We start from the raw sequence: 26204 nt of genomic DNA on the forward strand, positions 1-26204 counted from the left end.
GGAGTGGCCCCGCGCCCTCCTGCCACGCCCTCCGCGCTGGCCAGGGAGTCGCGTGCGGAGGATCGCAGCGCTGTGCAGCGGGCTTGGGAGGCAGCCGCGGGGGTGTGAGATTGCAAGTCTGCGTGTCTCCGAGCCCCGACCGCGCAGTGGAAACCTTAACAGTAACTCCCTTTCTCTTGGATAACACCTATCAGAAACAATAATGGCCCAGTAAGTCTCCCCCAAACAGATACCGGTATGTTTCTGTTTTCTTGTGTTTTGGTTTGTGTTTGTTTGTTTTTAACAAAAGATCGTGAAAGACTTGCTCACTTTCAAAGTTAGAAATGTCACTTGCAATTTGTTCACTGAATGAAATTTTTATAAACAGGATAACAGACTTAAAAAATGCAGGTTCTGGATTGTAGACACCTACTTCTGACATCTACCGGTAGCTGCAAAACTTTGGATAAGGTATCTAATGTCTCCGAAGGGTTTTGTTGTCTCTAGGCTGGGGATGCTCTGAGTACCTCACAGGAATGGGACAGTAACTGCTTACAACTGTACCTAATACTATTACTTTTTTCTCTCCTCTCTACTGGCAGCTGAACCCAGCGGTGTTCTACCGCTGAGCTACATGCTCTGTTCTGCTCTTTTTGTTTCTTTGTCTGTTTTTCAAGATAGCATCTCACTGAGTTACTCAGGCACGATTCGAATTCTCAATCCTCCTGCCTCAGTATCCCTAAGTACTAGGACCATAGTTGTGGACCACGCTCCTGCTACCGTTAGATCTTAAATGTGCAAGTCCAGTCTAAATCTACGTCACAGAATGGATCTACATCTCCCTGAGGCAAGAGGAAGGGACGGAGAAGAGGCTTGTTGAAAGAGAAAAGACAGATTCCAGAGAGCCTGGGACTTTTCACCCAGCTCCTTGGCTAACCAGACCAGCTGTTTCTTCAAAGAAAATTCAATTTTGAATCTATTCTTTGAAACATTATCTTGGTTAGGTTTTGTCATGGAAAAGTTCCTACAGTGCAATACCTGAGTTTTTGAAACGAATATAACAAAACAGCGAGAACAATATTGTATTTCAAAACCAAGAAACAAGACAGTTGCTGTATTGCATATTGTTCTCCTCTAAATGTATGCTCAGACTACCGACTTTAGAGGTGCAAAGTCAATCAGTATAAGCATTACGTTGGTTTTGTGCCTCAACTGCTATCATCCCAACCTCTGAGTCTGCTGCTTGTGTACTAGGGATGAGGGAGAGAAGGCCCTTCCCGTCTCCCAGCCTGTGCACCGGCTGGAGCAAGAAAAGATGGGTGTAGTTCCTCATTCTCTTCCTGGCCGACAAGCATGGCTGCCCCTGGCTCCTGGGAAGGGTGGGCTGACTCTTGGGTCTCTTCCCAGCCCGTGACTGCTGCTGGCTGCTAGTGAAACTGGTCAGTGACAAAGCTTCAGTGCAAACCAAAAGGTCGATTCAGAAGATCCTATTCCTAGTCTATAGCTTTTCCCGCAAAGAATTCCTCATACACATATGTGCCTTACTCATATCCTCTGCTTCCCTGTTTGCAAAGAAAGGTTTTCTTGCAGGTGACAGCAACAGGCTATAGATTCTTGTTGGTTTACATGTCTTGTTAGTTTACTGGTTACCTACCCTTCTTGCTCTGTACAACAGGTAGATCTTTCAGCCATTGTTCCCAGGTGAACACTTTGTCCCTAAGTGTGGGCTTTGCTGTGCTAAGTCATCCTTCCTGATGTCTCTTTGCACTCCCCTGCCTAGGTCACCAACATCTTTCTAGAAAAAAAAGCTCTACATCATGTGTGGAAGGGTGGCAAGGAGTTTGAGGGGGAACAAAAGTATCTACAGATGATTAGAGGTAGTATACAGGGGGAAGTCACTTGCATTCATATTTTTTCATTTACACTATTTAAATAGTTCTTCCTGACTATTTAAAGCAGTGGATTTAAATGTTCTACAAAGTCTTACATGTAAGCCCAACACGTGAAATAGAGGAAAGCAGAGCTGCTCTGAATGAGGAAGGGCTGGGACCTGAGTCCTGATTGTGGCTCCACTCCAGCCTCCCCTGTCACCTCCTTGCACTCCTGGAGTTAGAAGCTTTCAAAAGTAGCTACCACAAGCAGGAAACTATCAAATGTTTCATAGCAAGTGCAAACATAATACAAGGCAAGCCACAAACCAAACCCAGTTTCAAGGAAGGTATATTCCACTTCACTGAGAGATTCTCAACACACCATGAAAGAAAGATTTTAGAGGAGCATGCAGTGATGAGAGATGCTTGAGAAAACATCCCACAGTCTTACATAATTGGGTGCTCCCATATTTGGTACATATTATATTTATGATTGTTATCACTTCCTCTTGAAGTTTTCCCCTAGCAAGTATGTCATGACCTTCTTTTTTCTTGGTTTGAGTTCACATTATCTAGAAACAGACTACCTGTGCTTTTTTCTGGGTTCCTGTTGCTTAGAGTATAGTTTTCCATCTTTTGACATTCATTCTATAAATTTCCTTTTGAGTTAAATGTGCTTCTTGTATATAGCATATTGTTGTTTTTTTTTCCTTGATCCATTCTGCCCGTCTATTTCTTTTGATTGGTGATTTACATGAATATGTACTGGCTTATGTTTGTCATGTTATCTTTCTGCTATTGGTTCTCCTCTGTTTAACAGTTTGTCCTGCTTTTCGGTTTGTTTCTGTTTTAGTGCCTTTTGTGTCCCTCTTGTAAACTCTTTTAATTTCTTTTTAACCTCGACTCAGCCTTAAGTTTTGAACATGCCTTGCTAGACCAGAACTTACCAGCCTTTCCTGACCTCTGAGGATCCCTTATCTGTGATACTGAGTAAACCCTCCTAGTCTGAGATGTTTCCCTGCTGGGTTCCAAAAGCATGTGCTTCATCCCCAGTAATCTACCAAGTCTTTGAGCATAAGGACTGGGTTCACTTTTTCTATGCACCCTAGCAGCCAACAAAAAGCTTGGCACAAAGGAAATGAACAAATGCATGTATTGTATTGTCTGTGGAAATAAATTTTAGACGATACTGACTGTCATGATGGTTACTTTTAGGTGTTACGATGGTTTGTGTCTAGATATTCCCCCAAAGCTTCATGTGGTCATAGGGCTTTTTCAGAGGTGGCTCAATCTAGAGTGTGTGATGCTGGGATTGTATTATGAATGCTACATCCACCCTAGGGTGGATAGCCTGCATATAATATAAGGGACAGAAAGAGTTCTGTCTCTTTCCCTTGTTGCTTTTGCTATCTTGTAAGTTTCATGAATTTTTGTCTTCTGCCATGCCACCCTGCCTTGGAGCCAGCTGATTATGGACTGAAACCTCTATTCAATGTGAACCAAATAACTTTCCCTCTTGTTTAGGTGTTGGGCATTGTATCTCAGTAATGAAAGAAAAGTAAGTAGGACAGGTGCCAATTTGACTAGATTAAGGACTACCTAGAGAAGAATATGGCATTGCTTCTGTGCATGTCTGTGAGGGTGTCTGCAAGACTGGCATGTGCATTGGAGGACCGAGTAAAGAAGATTGGCCCTAAGCATTGGCAGGCACCATCCAATCAGCAGGCCCTTTAGATCAGCAACAATAAACAACACAGGAAAAGCAGTGTCCTATCTTGGCTCCAGGGCTGGAACATTCTACTCTTGTCCTTAGACATCTGGAATCTAGGCTCTCTGACTATTGGACGCTGGGACTTACACTAGACTGCAAACCACACATTCTGAAGTGTCAGACTTGAACTGTAAGCTGGGTTCTCCAGCTTACAGATGAGGTTCTCAGCCTCCATAATTTGTGAACCTATTCCCCTAATAAACCCCATGTTACATGTTTTAATATCGTATTAGTTCTGTCTCTTTGGAGAAGTACAACTAACATTGCAAAAGTAAAACAAAACTGCCTCTACCCAATAGACAAGACAAAGCTGGGGTCAGATGGAGCCCTTACTCTCCTGATAGGAGGAAAGAAACTGCCCAACCAGTGGAACCTGTTTATTTATATCCTCCAAAACAGAATGTCAATTTCAACCCCACTGCCTAGCAACTTGTTTGCCTGGCAGGCCTGGCCCCTTTCCTTCTCCATGCTGGAACAACTTGTTTACATAGTTTGTTTTGGTCTCTGCTTTTTCTGGGCTGGACTTACTTCGGCCCCACACATGTGATCAGTCTTCAGCTTCACACAAAACAAACAAGCAAACAAAAATCTTAACAATCTCATAACGAAAAAAATATAATTTTTTGGGTGCAAATAAGATTTATTGACAGATGCCCACCTGACTCATACAGATGATTAGGATTTTGCATAAAAAATGGGAGCACAACACAAAAATAAATAAGGGAGAGAAAAAAGGAAACCCTTTTGGAAGACCTAAATTTTTGAAAAATTTTATTTAATTAGCACATTTGTGCGTTCCTTGTGGGAAGTTGATATATGTATATAATACTTTTGGATTCATGCTTTCCTTTCCTTTCCCTCCCCCACTTGTGCCTCCACCCGTCTCTTGATCCCCTCCCCCCTGCTCTGGTGTGTGTGGACAGTGCACTTCTTGTGTGGCCCTGAGACAGGAAGTTAACAATCTCAATCCCTTTTCTCCTCTCTTCTCCCTCTATCTCATGATGCCCTTCCCCTTTGAGAATGATCTGTCTCCCCACTTCCTACTACTTTTATTTTGCTCTTTATTTTTACTTTGCTGTTCTCATGTAAGACAAACCATACAGTATTTAAGCTTGTGTGTCTGATCTCTCGCTCTGAATATGGTCTCGGGTTGGATTCTTTTTCCTACAAGTGACTGGAGTTTGGCTTTTGGCAGACTGCTACTCCCTTCCATGTAAACAGTACATCCTCTTCATTCATTCATTTGTTGATGGACATACTGGCCACTTCCAAGATGTAGCTACTATGTATCATGCTGCTATAAACATGCATATACATGTGTTGCTGTAATATGATGTCTTTAACTCTTTCAGGAAAGTTTCTAGAAGGGGAATAGATGGATCTCACGGAATTTCTAGATTTAGATTTTTGAGGAATCGCCATACTGGTCTCCAAAGTGGTTCTACCAACCTACACTCCCACCAGCAGTAGAGAAGGGGGTGTTTTATTCCTACAGGCTTGCCAACATGTGTTACTCATTGATTTGTTAATGATAGCCATTCTTTCTGGAGATGGAATTTCAGTGTTGTTTTAATTTGCATTTCTCTAATAGCAAGCAATGTTGAGCATTTGTTCACGTATTCATTGCTCATTTGTATCTCTTCTGTGTGTCTTCTCTTGCTCACATTTTTACACTTAGCAAAGTTTATAAGAAAGAGTAACAGTGAATATTGAGAGAAACTGGCTTTGCACAGTAAGCATGGGCCCAGTAAAAGAGGAGAAAGCACGACAGGTTATTGTGAGCAAACCACGATGGCCTCTTACCCATTTTCTGAATGGATCTTTTATTCCAAGGGAGCCTAATTTTTTTGAGTTCCTAATATAGTCCAGATATCCTCTGACTGAAGAATCACTGACAAAATGTTTTCTCATTCTGAAGGTTTTCTTTTCACTCTGTTGGCGGTTTCTTTTGCTATACAGAAACTTTTTGATTTGGCATGATACCATTTGATTCTAAGCACTTTTTTCTATGCAACTGGAGTTCTGTTCAGAAAGTCCCTGCCTTCACCTATAACTTCAGAAGTTTTACCTATTTTGTCTCCAGCAGATTAAGTGATTCTGTTTTAATGTTTAGTTCTTTGATTCATTTTGATTTTAGTTTATTACGTGGTGAGAGATACAGATCTCATCTTCATGTGGATAGCCAGTTTTTCCACCATCATTTATGAAAGCAACTACTAGAGAAGCAGACATAACACAAGATATAATAATATATAAGAAGTTACAAGGTTCCCTTACAATAGCCACTCAAAGAGCTGGCTGAGGAAGCATGCAGAGGGTGTAGCACACTGGAGACCAAAGGATTCAGTCCGCGGTCTAGAGCTCGCCAAAGAGGCCATACTGGAAGCCAGGAGATAACTTGCAAGGTGAAGGTTTAGACTGGAGCTCCTGTGGAGAAGCAGAAGCAGATCCATCCTTCTGCATTTCCCCTTTATATCATGGAGTTGATGAGCGGCCCCACGGTCTTCCACACCCTAGGGTGTGGTATTGCTGAGCCTATTTATTTGATTTCTCTTACTCAGATTGACACAATCCATCAGCCATCACACCTATCTTCCCTCCAGGGTGCACTTTTGGCCCCTTTGTCAAATGTACTTGTGGTTGCTTCTGCGTCCTTTATTCTGTCCCGTTGATCCTCATGTCAGTTTTTGTGCCAGTACAATGCTATTTTTTAAAATCACAGTAGCTTTATAATATTAGTGCAGGATTGTGATGCCTACCACTTTGCTCTTTTCATGCAGAGCAAATAGCTTTTGCTATCCTGGGTCTCCTGGGATTCTGTATGGATTTAAGATTATTTTTTCTAGTTCTGTGAAAAATGGTGTTGAAATTTTGATTGAGATTGTGTTAAATCTGTATATCAATTTGGGAAGTGTGGCCATCGGGACTACATAGTTTCTGCCTATGCAGGAACAGGGGATATCTCTCTACGTTCTGACATCTTCCCCTGCTTACTTTTCCAGAGTACTATAGTATTATAGTAGAAGTGTTTCATTTCCGTAGTTACATTAATTCCTAAGGATTTAACTTTTCTTGGTGCTAAATTGAATAACATTTTCCCCTAATTTCTTTTTCAGTGGGTTCATTATTAATGCATAGGAAAAATATTGATGTTTGTGTGTTGATTTTGTATCCTGCAATATTAGTAAATTTAGTCATCAATTCTAAGAGTGTTTTGGTAGATTTTTGTTAATCTTCCAAGTAAAGCATCATGTCATCTGCAAATAATAATTTGATTTCTTGGTTTCATAAATATATCCCTTTTATTTCTTTCACTTGCCTAATCAGTTTGCAGTTTTTTGAGTATTATGTTGAACAGACATGATGACAGAAGACATCTTTACCTTTCTAATTTTATAAGGAAAATCTGTAATTTTTCTACAATTAGCATGATGTTGATAGTAGGTTTGTCATAAATGGCTATCAGATGGAGAAAAGGCCCTTGTACACCTGTTTTTATCAGGAATAGATGTTGCGTATTGGCAAAGGTTTTTCTGTCTCTATTGAGATGTGATTTTCCCCTTGCTTCCAAGTGTATCGTTTTGTGTATGTTGAACCATCCTTGCATCTCTGGTGTGAAGCCTGTGTGTTGATGATAGAGGATCTTTTTGATGATCCATTGCATTCTGTTTGCCAGGATCTTGTTCAGAAGTTTTGCATCTATATTTGTTAAGAAGATTGGTGTATAATTCTCTTTTTGGAATCAGGCTAATGATAGCTTCCAGGAGAAGTTTGGGAGTACTCTGGGAGTACTTTGGGAATACTCTTTACCTTTCAATTTCTCTCACAAGTTTGAGAAGTATTGGTATTAGAACATCCCTGAAAGTTTTGTAGAATTCAGCAGTGAACTTGTCCAGACCTGGACTTTTCTTAGTTGGTAGGCTATTATTTCTTCAATTTTGTTCCCTTTTATAGGATTATTCAAGGTTTTTTAATCTTCTTGGTTTAATTTTTGTAATTCATATGCATCTAGGAATCTACCCATGTCTTCTAAATTCAATTTATTGGTGTACAGGTATGTGAAGTAGTTGTTGATAATGTGTTGTATTTTGGTAGTGTCCCTTGTGACTTCACATTTTTCACTTCCAATTTCATTGATTTATATCTTTTCTCTCATTTTCAGTTAGGTTGGATAAGGTTTATCTATTCTATTTTTTTTTTAGGAAGCACCTCTTTATTCATTGGTTCTTCATATTAGTTTTTTGTCTCTGTTGATTTATGCTCTGATTTTAACAGTTTATTTCCTTGTACTAGCTTTGATTTTGGATTGTTCTTGGTTTTTGTTGTTGTTTTTGGCCTTTAGCTATAATCGATCAGTATTTTACTAGAGAAACAGATATAACACAAGATAATGAAATGTACAAGAATTTAGAAGATCAGTTTATGTTGGTAACCACTAAGTTAGATGAGGAAGCGTGCAGGTGTCTGCACATTGGAGTTCCAAGTTTTGAGTCCAAGGTCTGGAGCTCCGTGCAGTGTCCCTTGCAAGTTCAGATCAGGACTGCAATGGTTCTATGATGGAAGACTGAAGAGTCTATGACAGAAGCTGAAGTGTCTGCGCTGGAAACCAGGAGATGGCATCCAAGTTGAAGATGAAGACTGGAGCTCCTCTGAAGAAACACGAAGAAATTCCTCCTTCCTCGCTTCTCCTTTATACCATCCAAGTGGCAAGCCGCCCTAGGGTGCATCTTCCATACTTTTGGGTGTGGAATTGCTGAGTCAGTTTAGTTGGGCTTCTTGTACTCAAGGTGACACAATCAATCAAGTATTACAAGGTGCATTATTAGGTTATATATTTCTACTTGTTCTGTTTTTGCAAGGTTGGCATTCACAGCTGTAAGCAACTCTCTTAGGACCATTTCATTGTGTCCCATAACTTGTGGTATGTTGTATTGGTACACTGTATCTTTTAGTTTTAGAAGCTCTCATATTTTTTCCTTGATTTCTTATATAATTCATTGTTTAGTGTAGTGTGTATTATCGTTTGCCATGAATTTACATAATTTCTGTGTTTTCTTTCCTTGTCAGTTTCTAACTTCATTGTGCTATAGTCTGATAATATGTGGGGCATAATTTCAATTCTTTTACATTTACTTAGGCTGATTTATTGGCTAATGTATGGTCAATTTTGGAGAAAGTTCTGTACTACTGAGAAGAATGTACGTTCTGCTATTGTTGGGTAGATACACTTTGTAGATATTTATTAAGTTCATTTGTTTTAAGAGTTTGTTCACTTTTTCATACTTCTTTGTTTAGTTTTTATCTAGTTGATCTGTGTATTTGGCATAGTGGGGCATTGAAGCACAAATGTATCTGTGTCTATCAGATCTTTTATGTCCAATAGTACTTGTTTATGAACTTGGATGCACAACTGTTCAGTGCATATATGTTAATAATTGCTACCATCTCCTGTTGAATTGTTCGTTTAACTAATATGTAATGACCTTCTTTGCTTTCTTTGATCAGATTTGGCTTGGCATCCACTTTACCTGAATATAAAACAGCTATCCTTGCATTTTGGTTTCCTGTTTCATGGAAATGTTTTCTTCCTCCGATTTTTAAAGTCTGTGAGTTCTTGCAGGATTAAATATGTATCTTGTGTACAGCATAATGTTGGATCCATTTGCCAGTCTTATGAGGAAGTGAGCCGATTTACTTGAGAGTTATTATTGATAGGTATTGATTGTTCCTGTCATTAACTTATTTTTTTCTTGTTGATTCCCTCTTCCTTCCTGTTTAACTGCTCAGCACACCTGCTGTATTCACTGCAGTGAGACATTTTGCCATTGTCAGGTTAATCATCTCTTCCTAGGCTTCCCTTGATAATTTTTTGAAGGGCTGATTTGGTGGTCATGAATTTCTTTGACTGGTTTATCATGAAAGTATCTTATTTCTCCACCAGTTCTGAAAGATAATTTTGCAGGATATCTCGTCTGACTTGGAAGTTGTTTTCTTTTAAAGCTTCAAACACTTTACTCCAAAGTTTCCTGACCTTTTGGGTATGTGCTATGAAATTTGCAGTTATTCTAGTGGATTTACCTTTAAAAGTGACTTGTATTGACATCACTGAGCAAACTCAGCCTGGGAACCCAGGCTGGGAACTAGTGCCATGTGCAGACCCCTGCCAAACTGGGACAGCCAGACCCTAGCCTCTCCCCAAGAGTCAGCACCATTCTCGACTAGGGATAGAGAAAACACATCAATGAACAAACCCACTCTGGGAAGCAGCGCCATGCATGGACCCCCACCAGACTGGAACAACCAAACCCTAGCCCCTTCCAGCACCTAGGCTGGCAAACAAGAAGTACCATCCTACAGCCCCCCCTCCCATAAGTGACTGGCTTATCCAGAGAAACACAGGCTGTGATGATAGCTATGGAGGCGTACCTGCGGTGCTTTGGTGTTTCACTAGCTTTGCAGGTCTAGAGCCGGTGGACCGATCATGGGTTCAGAGCATAGTGGTACAAACATTGCAGCCATTGTTGATTCCCCATGGTCTTGTTTTGGAAGTCCTTATATCATTTCCATTGTTTTGTTGGGTTTGGTTTTATTCTCTATTGTTTTATTTGATTATGTTAAATCTGATGGCAGAAGCAGCTGTTTCAAAGATAGCAAGATATACTATGGTAGCAATTTTGGATTTACTATAATCCTTTGAAGTCCTTTATTGCATTCATTTTTCACTAATTTCAGTTAATGTTAGATGAGACTTCTTTCATGATCTAGGACTTCTTGGACCCATTTTTCATGTTCTCGTTTTTTAAAGATTTTTCTCCTGAACTGGTGGTCACTGACAACTTCCTGTCTATTAGTCCTCATATTGCCCATTTCTGCTGCCCATACTTTCTTTTTTTTCTTATAAAAACAAGCAAAATAAAACAGAAGAAAGCCGATTACAGCAAACAGTGTGACACAGGACTTCAAAACAATACAAAATCAACATTTGTTACCATAATGCTTCTTATTGTCTTCAAAACAGCTGTAGATAATTTCAGACATAGTAAAAACCAACCAAAATAGAACAGAGTAGAACCAATAAAAATAAAACAATGAATGCAATAAAGGACTTCAAAACAAGACAATAGTAATTCCAAAATGGCTACCATAATATATCTTGCTATCTTTGAAATACCTGCCCATGCCATTGGATATAACAAAATCAAACAAAACAAAACAGAATACTAACCAACAAACAATGAAAATGATATAGGACTTCACATCAAGATAATATGGAGTTCACAATGGCCACCACCTTCAGGAGATACTCCCTGTGTTGTAGTCAGGGGTTGTACACAGAGAACAATTAGGATTAGGACATGGAGTTTATAATATTTTTATAATGGTCACCGGGAGTTAGCACAGGAAAATGCAGGAAATCTGTCCGCAACACCAAAGACATAGAATATTTAGTCAAGAGCCTAAATCCCATGGCAGTGTTTCACATGAGTCCAGATAAAAATCCAGAGCTCAGGACAGCACCTCCCACGAGTCCAACTGGAGGTCCAGAGCTCACAAGAAGGATTCACACCAGTCTCTTTTACGGATCCGTGCCAGGAAGGCCCACAGGTCAGCGGTGGAAGCTAGAAAGTCTATGTCAGCAGGATAAAGGAGCTGTGCTAGTGGGATGAAGGTTCTACGCTGGAGCTGAGAAGTCACACTCACAACAAAGACCAGGGCTGTCCTGAAAGGCACCACAGCCGTCCTCAGTGACTCGGAGGACCCGAGCTCCTCTGACGATAAGCACAGTCGGGTACATGCCAGGAAGCAGCATGACGAGTTCATCTTGAAGACCAAGCAGCACATGTCTTCCCCTCTGGAGCCAGGAAGCAATGCTCGATGTGAGGACCAAAGCTTCTCCAGGAAAACCAACAGCTCAGACAGCAACTCGTAGGAGAATACACAATGCCTCCTTAATGCCTCAACCCTCAACACCTCCCTTCTTCTCCACCTATTTATCCTGGCAACTTTCCTCAGGTGGAGCATCTTCGCTCAATGCCATGCTGATGTAATCCAGCTAGTGTTAAGTTGACCACCAGTTCTTAACCCATAACACCCTGGATGCCACACTGTATACTATGATACTCTGAATAGATGGTCAGACCACCGGCCCTATCCCTGCAAAGTCAGTGAAACAGGAAACACCACTAGCATCAATTTGCATTTCACCTCAGTGGATATCATCACCGCCTGTGTTTCTTTGGGTCAGCAGGCTGTTTATGGGGTGGGGAGGAGAGGAGGCTGGCCTTTCTTGTTTCCCAGCCCAGACGCCAGAAGGGCTTGCTTGTTTTATATTGAAATTTGTGAGTTCATTGTAATGAAAACTTTGTTTCTAGTATGGAGACCTCCTTGGTTAATATGTACTCTTTAGTGATATCCTCTGGCATGTATAATTCTTGGCCTTGACCTCTGGTCCAGGATCCAGTCAGCTCTGTATACTTCAGATGGGAGAGTGCAGCATCAGTACCCAGTTGTCCTGGAATGGACCACAGTGTTGTTAAGGACCCCAATGCAATCTAGATATTGGCATCTGTTACAGTTTGTGTTCAGAGGGCTGCCCCAAGCTTCGTGCAGTCATGGAGGTGGCTGAATCTAGCATTTGTGACTGGTTCATGGTCTAGCACTGGGATTGGCAGTGTGAGGGCTGTACCTGCTCGAGGGCAGGGAGCCCGCATACAATGTAAGGGCCAGAAGGAGGCATGCTTCCCCACTTGTGCCCTGTTCACTTTTTCCATTTGTGGCCACCATGAATGGTTGGCCCTCAGCCATTCTACCCTGCCTTGGAGCCAGCTGAGTATGGACTGAAGCCTCAAAAAGACCTGTAAGAAAGAAACTTTGTCTCCTTAAGTTTGGGCACCAGATATTTTATCTCAGCAAAGAGAGAAAAGTAACCAAGGCATCATTTAAAGAAAACTAATTAATAACAATACCTGTGACACCCTGGCTATAGTATAAATTCAGCATCAATTATAGCAAGCTGAATACTGACAAACCCTAAGGACCAATAAAGTACCACCTTTCTTCATAGAAAAGAGACTTATGATTATGGTATGAGCACTGAGACAAACCAATATTGACTTACTATTTTCCTATAGTAACTATCTATTAAATGGAACAACTTTATCTTTACTAACAATTATACACAATTCAACAGCAATAGTATCAAGTAACTATTTCTCTAGAGATTTACAAAGCTTAGTAGCTATACTAAGTAAAAATAGAGGGGTAAAAAAACAGAGAATGAAAAAAAAAGGAAAATTTGAAAAATTAATCCACTGGGATATGAGAAGGAGAGAAAAATAAAATAGGGGATGCTATTGTGGAGTAAAAGAAATTAATAGTGATAGGGAACAGTTATTGGAAAGCATAAACAACAAGAAGAAAAAAGACAAATAGCAAAACCAGGAGCTGAAAGATAAGAAGCAAGAGGAAAAGAAAAGTTGGAAAAGAAAAAGATGAAAGGCCAAAACAGGATCTAAAAGAAGAGAAAAATGTAGGAGAAAAACCTTAAGTCTTGAAAAAGCTTAGTGAAGAAACGTAAAAATAATACAAAATAGGAAAATTTTTTTAAAAAGGCAAGTCAAAGAAAAATAGCCCTGTATTATTGAGTACATGGTTTCTTTCCACAATCTGCAGTGTTTGGATCCAGGCAGACACACTTTTCTATGCCTGCCTTTCAGGCCTGTGAGTCTTTGAGGTGCCCCTCTTATGCTTCAGACCCCTCTGTTGGTTCCCCCCAACTATGGCTACTGATCCAGTGAATGTACGTCCTCGCTCACACTGGTAAATAGGGAACTTGATATGGGACACAAGGAAGGTGACCAAGTGGACGGTTGGACTTAATATTGACAGGTGGGGGGTTTGTTTCTTGCTCTCTGTGGGTGTTGTTCTCATCCAGGATTAGGGTGGTTGGCTGGTCTTTGCCTCTGCTCCCCCTGTCGAGGTCCCATGAAGGTGGGGTGCCACTCCTCCAGCACTACGCTGCTCTCTCAGTTGGGGGTTCACCATTCTGGATCCTTCTCTGACATGGGGTCCAAGATTTTTACTTTGAAGTATCACATAATGTTTTGTAATGGTCTCATACATGTCCATGTATCCACCAGAAAAACTGACTGTTGATCAAGAGTCCCTACATGAATAAAATGAGTAAAACAACGTTTCAGATTCCTCTTTTTTTTTTTTTTAACATGTGTCATTGCTTATCAGGTCCTGTCCCCACCTCTCAATAAGACTGCATTTAAATGGTCTCGGAAAGGTACATATCCATCTTTCCTTCCTACTGATATGAGAGGTCATGTTCCACTTAGTTACAAATTCCAGCAACTGAACATTTCATAAGGGAAATTTTTTCCTTATACATACATAATAATTCAGGTTGCTAATAAAAAATCTCAGACTATAATACTAACAAAATGTTAAATACTTATAAATAAATTTAACAAAATACACTCAGGTTCTATATTTTTTAAAAACTTGGAAATGATGTAAAAACACAGAAAATATATGGAAGGGGGCTTATTAAAATAGCAAGCTCATGGATTCAAATCAATACTATGTTAGTGACCAAAATAAACAAATGATAATTGTATTGCATTGGTTATTAGAAATGTTCGTGCACCAAAATGGTATTTAATGGGAAACAAATGGATTATTTTTTTTTAACGTGCAGATACAACTGGATGCCTAACTGAAAGAAAATAACAGTGGTAAGTTATCACCTTATCCTTAATTAAAAACTAAATGTGAATTAATTAAATATTTAAATAAAAAGGTAATTTTAGAATATGAACAGAAATATCTAAGAGACTGTATATACAAGTTATGATTTGGGGAGACTTTTCTTATAAAAAATCAAGAAACTGTAAAAGAGCATATTTGAGAAAACAAGACATTATGGTAGCTATTGCTGATTTGCGATCATCTTGTTTTGAAGTCCTACCATGCTTTTGTTCTTCTGTTTTGATTGGTTCTATGCTGTTGTGTTTTATTTGATTTTATTATGTGTGATGTTATAGACAAATTTTTTGAGGAAAATGAGGTATTACAGTAGCCATTGTTCATTTCCTGTTACTTGGTTTTGAAGTTCTGTAATGCTTTCGTTCTTTTGAAAGTTTTTTTTACTATATTGTTATGTTTGATATTATTGTGTGTGAAGTTATGCTCAACTATTTCAAAGAAAAGAGACATTATGTTAGCTACTGTTGATGTCCAGTTGTTTTGTTGTGAAGTGCTGTGTTGCTTGCATTTTCCTGTTCTGATTTGCTTTGTTTCATTCTGTTTTCTTTTGTTCTCTTTAAAATTAATAAAAAATGAAAAGGAGCATGTTTGATCTTATGGAGATAACATTGGAAGGGGGAACTACGGCAGTGCTATAAGGAGAGTTAATATCAATCAGCATGTCGGGAATAGCATCTGCGCTACTGTAATCACTTGGAGGAACACTTTCATATAGAGTCCTCTCAAAATTCATGAGACAGTGGCCAATAACTAAATAGAAAGTTGTGCACAAGGTTACAAGCAATTCATTAAGTAGTACCAAAAGGCCCAACAACCATATAAACATACATAAATTCACTAGAAATCATGGAAATAGAAATGAAAGGAACAACAAGAACACAAAATCACATGAACTTTTCGTATGCATAAACATAAAAAGCCCTGTCATAGTTTCCCCTGGGGAAACATACATGGGATAGTATACAAGTCATAACAGCAAGAATTGAAACATATCAACTAATCCATTATTTCATTGTAACACTAAAAGACAAGCCATCATTGAAGTGTTCTAGGGAGTAGATGTGGGCTGTCACTCTTTTGCCAGCTAATAATCTAACGGATTGGGACACTGTATCAACAGTTGCTAAGGTCACAAGTAGAGAGAGAACCAGACACACTCTTCCTGATGGGGGACACATCCCACCCAACAGCTTTTTTTTTGTCTTCAGATTCCACAGCCAGTTTACAGGCGATAACACGGACGAGGAAGGTATTCCACAACAATCTAGGGCTGCCACCTGCAACACTCAGACTGGGGGAGGCTGCACAACACCAAAACCTTGGTTCCTTCAACAGATAAGTTGTATGGAGAAAAAGATGGCGAGGAAAACTGTATACTAACAAAAACACAAGACTTGACTCAGCTGTGATTTGTGAACGAACCTCTGTCTATTTATTTGTACATGTTTGCAATGCATGATGGGTACCAATATTGGGAGGAATTGGTACGCATACATAGTGCATTTTAATCCTTTTGTTTCCTTGTTTTTCTCTTTTGAGGTCCTCATGCTGCTTCTCTCTTCTCTTCTGCTCCTTCCAACTCTTGGTCCCCTTCCCATTTGCAAAAGCTTCCCTTGGGAGCAGGTTCTGTAGGATTGTTGTGTTCGTAATATCTGGAGGTTCAGCTCAGAATCTGTTATGTACACTCTTATACTAGTTTTATAAGTCCTGAATTCCCTACACTAAATCCTTTAGCACTTAAACTAACTTTTCCATTATTTATAGCTGAACAAAATGGTAAAGTAAAATTGTGTATCGTATCTCCATATCATGAAATATGAATCACTGAAAAAAGTAAATTATTTTTTTCCAGACTTTTTCTCAGAGTCAACAGCAGTCACATCATTGATGCCCAAGGAGTACTGGATTGCCATTTAGGAACTCCGCTTGGAGGAGCAGTGGTAGTAGGCAAGAAGGATGGCCACATGCCCAGTCACCCAGACCTGAGAGACAAGAATGCACCTAGCCTTCCCATCAGGAAGGCAATGCGGACTCTCAAGTGTGGAGGCTACATGATGGAACACTTCACCTGGAGACGTGTCTATTGGTACCGTACCAGTGAGGGTCTCCAGTATCTCCATGATTATCTCCACATGCCTCTTGCGATTGTGCCAGCGCCCTGAGATGCCGCTATACTGAGACCAGCAAGCCTCAGCCAAATCATCTGGAAGTTGGAGAACATTATTTTCTGTTGAGTAAGCTTGTAGCCAGAAAGAAAGAGTATTAAATCACTGCCTAGTCACGAAGAGAAGATCCATGAGTTCTGAAAAAATCAAAATACAGAAAAGTAACTATAATAATTTCATTGTTTTTGGTAAAATAGTGAATAGCACATTGAAGTCTGTATAATTCATGGATCTACATGGAACTTTATGAGAACATATTGAAGGTCATACAACAGAAATACAGTGTCTGGCATGGGGGTAATTTGGGGAGATGTGGTAAAGAGGGAATATGTGGGTGACAAAAATAACAACCATGGTATTACCATACCTATGCAGAATCATCTGTCCATTTGTGTGTAAAGAATTATTGAAAGGATAATCAGCCTTTAAATATTATGATGGTAGAGTTTCAGATAAATCGATTTATACATTTATATAATGCACAGTTTTTTTGAAATAAGCATTTATTTTTATGTGATCAGGAGGAAAGGTATTTGCATTGTGAACAAAAAAGCATAAAACCACAAAAGCAATAAGGATTTTAGGAATATGTCCTTTAAATGTTTAACAAGGTCTCTATAAGTCAGTAAATAGAGCATTATTAATGGGTATAGGTCTCAATGCAAAAAAGATGGTGATTCTTTGAATTAACCTATAAATTCAAAGAGATTCTAATAATTATGTTTACAGAACTTAACAAATTGGCCCTTGAAGTCACACAGAACTGTAGAAGACCCAATATAAATAAGATTATTTTAAATAAGAAATCATCCTATCAAATATGAAAGTGTTATAAATCAGCAATAATCAAGGCAGTATAAACAAGTAATAAACACACAAGTGAGACAGACTGGAGACAACATAACAGAGTCATGCAGAGAGCAGGATAACTCGAGGAGGCAAATGTGACATTATACATTAGTGAGGAGGAGAAGTTGGCAAATGAACCTCACCTGGAGCGTCTATAAAAATGTGTGACAGGCAGGTGGATAATGAAGACCGCCTAGAAAAGATGCTGGCCGGGCCAGCAGTGGGCTGGGGTACAGCACCCTCCTTGAGGTTTTTCCTCTGATCTACACTGTTCTGGGCATGCCACTGCTTACCTCATCACCACTGTGGGGCACAGAAGATATGACAACCAGTGCCACTGGACATAAGAAGTCTGGTGACACAGATATGATTCACTGATGGAAGGACAGCTAACCACAGGTACAGACAGTGTCCTGACCCCCAGGTCTAAACCCAATATATAAAATCAAATTTTGTATCCAGCTATTCATCAAGCTGGATTCCTTCTTTTTCTTTGTTTCTGAGGTTGCTGAAGTTTTCCAAACTTCTGCCGGCTCCTGCTTCATATCCTTCTGCTGCCCCACAGTCTCATCCCTCAGCTCTTTCTTCTCTTCTCAGTGTGTTCGGGTCCTGTAAATACCGTAGATGTAGCCACCAGCTGGAAGGCAGTGACAGCAACTTTTCCGCTCACGGAGAAAAGGAGACCTGAGCACGTGTGAGTGACTGGTCCGCAGGTGGAGGCAGAGAGAGACATGAACCACGGAACTCAAGCAGTTCCCAAGTCAATGGCTAGAATAATCCTGACTCAGAGAACAACTGAATGCCAGTGAAGTCATGTGCAGAACCCACCACTGTGCCCAGGAAGAAGGAGAGCAAGAGCTCCCACCCCAAGATGCCAGGCCCAATCAGACTCAGCAAGAATGCCTGCAATCCGAGAGAAACAGGCCTGGAGTCGGAGTTAACCCCAGCTTTGCAGCAGAATGACCATTGGAGCAGTTGGGGTGTGATCACTTAAACTCTGACCAAAAATTGACTTGGGGATCACATATTCAATGGCTCATTAGAATTTCTAATCAAAATTCCCAGTGTACATGTTATTGGATTAACTTTTTGTATGTTTCTTGAGTTATTTATTTTCTTGTACTGTTTCACATGTATATGAGGTGGTAACTTTGTACAATTGCTCTTCCACTGGCTTTGATTTAACAGATACCCAGGTTCCTTCACCTAAAACATAGATGAAGATGGGGGAAAGTAACTCCAAGGACTAGAACAGAAATGGTATAAGATTGCAATTGTTGATACCATTTTAAAGTGAAGTATTCTTGTGGCAAAACAAAGGGAAAGACTTGAAATCACAGAAAGTACAACAAATGAAGAAGCAGTAAAAAAATACTAGACTAGGAAGCTGAAAATCTACTCACAGGGAGGCAACATCCTACTGAAAGTCTTCATAAACCACATCCTCTCCTCACTTTCCTAGTTTTCAACTGGTGGTGGCCCCCCTGCCAATAAAAGGGAAGAGAATAAAGAGGGGAGCTCGTGTAATTAACACAAAAGGGAAATAAACATAAACAAACACAGCTTTAAGTAGGGTAATAAGGAAATAGAAGATCTCCAAACATCGCCCACGATAAGGCTAGCGGACAACGGGAGAAGAAAACAAGTATCACGTACAGAAACCTATGAAGAGCTCTTAGAAGGGGTGAAGGAAATTAAGGGAAAAGAAACATACCGGAAGCTTGCGGCAGTGATACTCAACATGCCCATGGTGAACATCAGGGACATTAAAAAAAAAACTGAACAAGCTAACCAAGACAGCTCAAAACTTGAATGAGAGGTCAGGTTTGGTGGCACACACCTGAAATTCCAGCACTAGGAGGACAAGGCAGGAGACTTGCTGTGAGTTCAAGGCCAGCTTGGGCTATAAGGTGAGGTTAAGGCCAGCCTGAACTGATAATGAAACCCTGTCTCAAAAAGACAAAAAGGCTAGGGATTTAGCTCAGCGTCATAAGCACCTGCCCTGCAAGTGCACAGTCGTGAGTTTGATCCCTGGTACCAAAAAAAAAAAAAAAAAAAAAAAGACAAAAAAATCCCCAAACCTTACCCCTAAAAATCCCCATGAAACTCGGATTACAGATTCAACAGGATATGGAAGTCCTCTACAAGACACCAGAGAAAATAAAAACAGTGTTTAATTCATTCAAGAAAGGACCAAAGTGAAGTCAGAGTATCAGATATTGAGAACAAAATAATGGATTATAATAAAGAGCTCAAAGAAGCCACAGAGAAAATAAGGAAACAGAGAACATTGTCCAGCAGCTATTAGATGACAGAACAATAACAAATCTAATGTGAAGTGGAGTTAGAGAAAAGCCTGAAAACTATGTTACACAGATAGATTCACCAACATGTTTACAGAAATTGTTGAAGAAAAATTTTAAAATATAAGAAAAGATTTTGAAGTGCAAGTAATAGATACTTATAGAACACCAAAAAATTACAGTGAAAGATGTTCATGAGGTATATCCTCATTAAATTCACAGATATCCAGAAAAAAATTGAAACAGAATTATAAAGGCATCCATAGAAAAACAAATAAGCACATATAAAGGTAAGTGATTAGAATCACCGCAGATTTCCCAGTACAAACTGTGATGGCCAGAAGACCTTAGAGTATTTCAAGTCCTCTAAGCAAATACTTCTAATCAAGATTAATTTACCCAGCAAACCTCTCATTCAAAATAGATGGAGAAATACAGTATTTCCATGAAAAATGCTGGCTCGGAAGATATATGAGTGTGGAGTGGTGTGAGCTGAAGGCCTGCACACGAACTCTACCTAGCCATGCAACCTCAGCACCTCACTTGGGACCTAGTAGGGCCTTGCCCAGCATTCCCAAATAGCTGGGGACTTTAGGTAAGTCACTCAGGTCTTGGTTGGACCCCACCCACTGACTCCAGTTGGCAGGGGAACCCCCAGTGCTGAGTAGTGTGAGTGGAAGTCCTGCACAGGAAACTTCCCCAGCTGTTCAGCCTTGACATGCCGCAGAACCTTCTAGAGTCCTGCCCAGAAAACTCAAGCAGTTGGGGAGCTTCACAATGCTATGTGGGTTTTGCTGAAAGTCCACACAGCATACTCTCTGCGTTGGAGGAGCCTTTGAGTGCCACTAGGGACCTAGTCAGGCCTGTTTAAGGACGCCCACTCACCCGGGGAAACTCCTACAGTATGGACAAACATCCTCAGCCCAGGAAGCAATTGAGACTTTGCATTAGGCTTCCCCAGGGGAATACAGGAAAATAATAAAATGGAAGAGCAAAATGCAATCTCAAACCATCAGTCCATCCCAAATAAGACTATAAGACACAGATATAGAAGAAAGTGTAAGCCACATACCGGAAGCTTCTAAAATGATAGCAACTGAAACAAAGAAACAACTCCATGAAGCTGTAAAGGAACTCAAATAAAAAATAATCCCACAAGTAAAAGAAGATATATATATATAATAAAAGAAATGCTGAGCACATCTAAAGAAGATACAGTTTAAAAAACTGAGGAACCTAGATTGATGTACCCTGAAAAACTGTCCTTCAAAATTAATGAAGAAATAAGATATTTCCATGACAAAGAACAGCTGAAGAACTTCATGATCACCAAACCAACCCTGCATAAAATACTAAAAAATATTATATAGAGACATAAAAATAACTACAACCTCAAGAACACCAACAGAAAAAAACCACTAAACAAGGCAAACAGTTAAACAGAGGGGAAAGGTAAAGAATTGACAGCAGAAAGATAACATGACAAAAAATAAGTCAATATATATCAGTTATATCCATTAATATGAATGGCCTCAATTCACCAATTAAAAGAAACAGACTGGCAGAATAGATCAAGAAACAACATCCAAACATATGTATACAAGACACCCATCTAACACAAAAGGAAGTCAGAGACTGAAAGTGAAAGGACAGAAAGCAATACTTCATGCAACAGGAAACACCACCACCACCACCACCACCAATAAAAGCAGGGGTAGCTATTCTATTTGCAGACAATATGAACTTCAAACCAAGAATGAGCAAGAGAGAAGAAGGTCACTACATACTAGTTAGGGGAAAACTTCAAGAGGAAGAGATAACAAAGATGTATGCGCCAAATATGGGAGCACCTTGATTTATAAAACAAATATTAATATAAATAAAAAATCAAGTAAATAGTAACAATTATAACAGGAGACCTTAACACCCCCTTGACACAAAGACACAGAGCAACTAGACAGAAAATCAGCAAAGAAATAACAGAGCTAAATCAAGCTTGTGAATAAATGGACTTAGTAGACATGCACAGTGTTCCATCCAACATTAGAATATACATTCTTCTCAGTTTCACATGGGACATTCTCTAAAATAGACCATATACTACACAGAACACACTTAAGTAAATGCAAAAGAATTGAAATTATCTCATGCATGCTATCTGATTATAGTGCCATGAGACTAGAAATGACCAAAGAAAATCTGCAAAAACTCTTTAAACACATGGAAATTAAACAATACACTCCTGAGCAATCAGTGGGTCACAGAGGAAATTAAAGAAGAAATTAAACAATATCTACAAGCAAATGAAAATACAAACATAACTTACTGGAACCTGTGGGATGCAATGAAAGTAGTCCTCAGAGGGAAACTCATGTGTTAAATCCTATATCAGCAAAACAGAATGAACACAAACAACCTGATGCTACACCTCAAACATCTAGAAAAAGAAGAGCAAGTCAAGCCCAAAGCCCAAAGAAGGGAAGCAATTATAAAGATCAGAGTAGAAATCAATGCAATAGAGACTGAGAAAAGGATACAAAGAATCAATGAATTAAAAAGTTGGTCCTTTGAAAGAATAAATAAAATTGATAAGCCCCTAGAAAACTTTACTTTTAAAAAAGGAAAGAAAAAACTCAAATTTATGCAATAAGGAATGAAAAGGGCAAAATCACTACACACCCTATAGAAATAGAGAAAACCATCAATACCTACTTCAAAAACTTTTACTCTCATAGGTTTGATAACACAGAAGAAATGGACAAATTCCTAAAAACATATGAATTACCAAAACTGGATCAAGAAAACAAAAAATTGCTAAATAACCCAATTTCAATTAATGCAGTTGAAGATGTCAACAAAGAAAAGCCAGGTGTTGATGGGTTCACTACTGAAGTATACAAGAAATTTAGGGGAGACTTAATGCTAACGCTCCTCAAACTTTTCAATGAAATTGAAAAGGAAGCAAGTCTTCCTAACTCATCCATGGAAGCAAGTATTACCCTAATACCAAAACCAGAGAAAGAACCAACCAAAAAAAGAGAACTACAGGCCAATCTCCCTAATGAACATAGATACTGAAATACTCAGTTAAATACTGGCAAACAGAATGCAGCAAGTCATCAAGAAGATTATACACCATGACCAAGTGGGATTCATCCTAGGAATGCGGGGATGGTCCAACATATGGTAATCAATAAATGTAATACCATATCAATAGAGCCAAAGATAAGAATCACAGGATCATTTCAATAGATGCAGAAAAAGCTTTTGATAAAGTCCAATACTCATTCATGATAAGAATCCTATGGAAAATGGGAATAGATGGTCTTTACCTCAACCTGATAAAAGCCATCTATGACAAACCAATAGCCAGCATCATATTAAGTGGTCAAAAGTTGAAAGCTTTCACTCTAAAATCAGGAATAAGACAAGGATGTCCATTCAACAAACTTATTCAATATAGTTCTGGAAACAATAGCTAGAGCAATTACATAGGAGAGAAAAATAAAAGGAATAAGGATAGGAAAGGAAGAAGTTAAATTATCACTATTTTCAGATGACATGATATTGTACATAAAAAAATCCCCAAAATTCTATTGAAAGACTTCTAGATGTAATAAACAAATTGTAATTGGATACAAACTCAATACTCAAATAGCATTCCTGTACACAAACAACAAACTCACAGAGAAAAATAAAAGAACCCACACCCTTCACAATAGCATCCAAAAAATGAAATACTTAGGAATTAATCTAACAAATCTAACAAAAGACATAGTTGGTGAAAATTATAATACTCTGAAAAAAGAAATTGAAGATCTCAGAAAAGGGAAAGATATTCCTTGTTCTTAGATAGGAAGAACAAACATTGTAAAAATGGTCATTCTCCCAAAATTGTTATAAAAATTTAAGTTAATTCCAATCAAAACATCATTAACATACCATACAGATCTATAGAAATCATTCTTAAAATTCATCTGAAACCAGAAAAGGCCTAGGATAGCAAAGCCAATTCTGGGCAACAAAGGTAAGGCTAAAGGCATCACAATCCCTGACTTGAAGTTATACTACAAAGCTACTGTAATAAAATCAGCATAGTGCTTGAGTGAAAACAGACCTGAAGATCGATGGAATAGATTAACAGATACAACCACAACTACAAACACACTCAGCCACTTCATATTTGACAAAGGGGCCAAACATGTTCACTGGAAGAACGATAGCCTCTTTAAAAAGTGGTGCTGGAAAAACTGGCTTTTCATATGCTGAAAACTGAAACTAGACACGTATCTATCACCATGCACTAAACTAAAGTCAAAATGGCTCAAAGATCTAAATATTAAAACAGAAACACTAAATCTGCTGGAAGACAAAGTATGCAGACATCTTGAAGACATATGGGTAGGCAAAGAATTCATGAACAAAAGTCAAATTGCATAGGAAGTACTTCCCAGAATCAACAACCGGGGTCTCATCTTATTAAAAAGTTTTTGCATATTAAAAGAAAGCTCCAACAGAGTGCAAAGAAAACCCATGAATTGGGGGAAAAACAACTTAGTCAACTGTCCCTCAGACAAAGGACTTCTATCTAGAATTTATAAAGCATTAAATAAAATCAGAGCCCTGAAATTCAAAGACCCAATCCAAAAATGGGCATCTGAGATGAATATTCACTTCTCTGATGAAGAAATACAAATGGCAAATAAATACATGAAAAAATGTTCAGCATCTCTGGTCATTAGAGAAATGCAAATTAAAATCACACTGAGATTCCATCTCACTCCAGAAAGAATGGCCAGGATCAAGAAAACCACCAATAGTAAATCCTGGAGAGGCTGTGGGGAAAAGAAACACTTCTGCACTGTTGGTGGAAGTGTAGACTGGTGCAACCATTGTGGAGGTCAGCCTGAAGGTTCCTCAAAAAGCTGGGATTGGAAGTCCCATTTGTTCTCTGCTATTCCACATCTAAGCATATTCCCACAACTGAAAACATCATACCACAGAGATATATGTGCACCCGTGTTTATAGCAGCACAATTTGTAATAGCCAAATCTTGGAAACAACCTAAGTACTCATCAACTAAAGAATAGATTTTTTTAAAGGTGTGATATTTTTATATATTTGTTGTTTTTGTTTTGCACCAGGGATCAAACTCATGACTTAGCGCTTGCCAGAGAGGCGCTTATGCCACAGAGCCAAATTCCTGGCACCACTGTGATATTTTTATATAATGGAGTGCTACTCAGCTATAAAGAAGGATCACATTGAGGCTTTTATGGTAAATGGATGCAACTTGAGGCCATATCATAAGTGAAATAAGTCAAATTCACACATGTACATGCCATATTGTCTCCCTAGTGTAAGAAGTTAAAAGAGTAAATGAGATACAAAATCTTCACTCAGTACTGTGAAAGTACTAAGAAACTGTTCAAAGGGGAAAAAACAACTCAGGGAAAAGAAGAGAAGGAAGGGAAAAGAAAAAAAGGTATCAATTTGTATATATACACTTAAGATAGCTAAGATAATTGTGCTACTAATTCTGTTAGTTCTTGGAACAAAACAGTTAACATTCATAGGATTAGATCAATTTTGCATGTTTATATCTGGTAATATGACTGACTCTTTTGAAAATAATTAGACATAATAAAAACCTTAGTTTGTTCCTACCACCTTGTTTTGAAAGCCTATATTGTTAGTGTTTTGGGCTCTTCATTATGGTATCGTTTCTTTTATTTCTCGTTTTTCTTATATTTTGCTTTTCCTTCTAATGTGGAAAGGATAGATATACATATATAGACTCACACATGTCTAGAACTTCTAAAGAGTTTACAAGAATTGATTTTATTATGTGTGATGGTATAAACAGCTACTTTGAAGAAAATGAGACATATGGCAGCCATCACTGATTTTCCTTTGATTTTGAAGGCCTGTAATGCTTTCATTCTTTTGTTTTGATTGATTTTTTACTATTTTGTTTTGTTTGAATTCATTGTGTATGAGGATATGGACAACTATTTTGAAGAAAACAAGAGACATTATGGTAGCCACTGTTGATTTCCTGTTGTCTTGTTTTGATTCTGTGTTGCTTGCATTGCCATGTTCTGATCTGCTTTGTTCTGTTTTATTTTGTGCTCTTTAAAATAAAAAGATATATGAATGATAAACAAGCTCTAGAAAAAGAATGCTCAAAAAAAAAGAATGCTCAAGAATATTCTCAACAGAAACAAAGGATTATATATGCCTAAAAATACAAAAGAAACTAGATAGGTCAGTGGATAAACAACAACAACAAAGAAAGAAAAACTAAAACAAATGATAAACCAACCAATAGGGAAGACAATGAGAGTAAGTAACCAACACATCTCAGTAATATCTACTAATGTTAGTGTCCTCAACTGTCCAATCAAAAGAGACAGACTGGCAGACTGGATCAAAAAGCAGAATTCAACAATTGGTTGCATCCAAGAAACCCATCAAATACAAAAAGATACT

General features: G+C 38.7%; 1 long non-coding RNA gene across 1 annotated transcript; it reads left to right on the plus strand.

Annotated features, from left to right (window-relative positions):
• On the plus strand, nt 1–25840 carry LOC106026317 (uncharacterized). Its single transcript, XR_001199941.3, has 3 exons — nt 1–235; nt 14327–14363; nt 16247–25840. It is a non-coding gene; the product is annotated as an uncharacterized LOC106026317 (long non-coding RNA).
• The last annotated feature ends 364 nt before the right edge of the window (nt 25841–26204 follow it).

Source organism: Cavia porcellus, unplaced genomic scaffold, assembly GCF_034190915.1.
Source record: "Cavia porcellus strain 051 isolate PalLab524CR breed Dunkin Hartley unplaced genomic scaffold, mCavPor4.1 scaffold_15, whole genome shotgun sequence".
Taxonomy (NCBI): domain Eukaryota; kingdom Metazoa; phylum Chordata; class Mammalia; order Rodentia; family Caviidae; genus Cavia; species Cavia porcellus.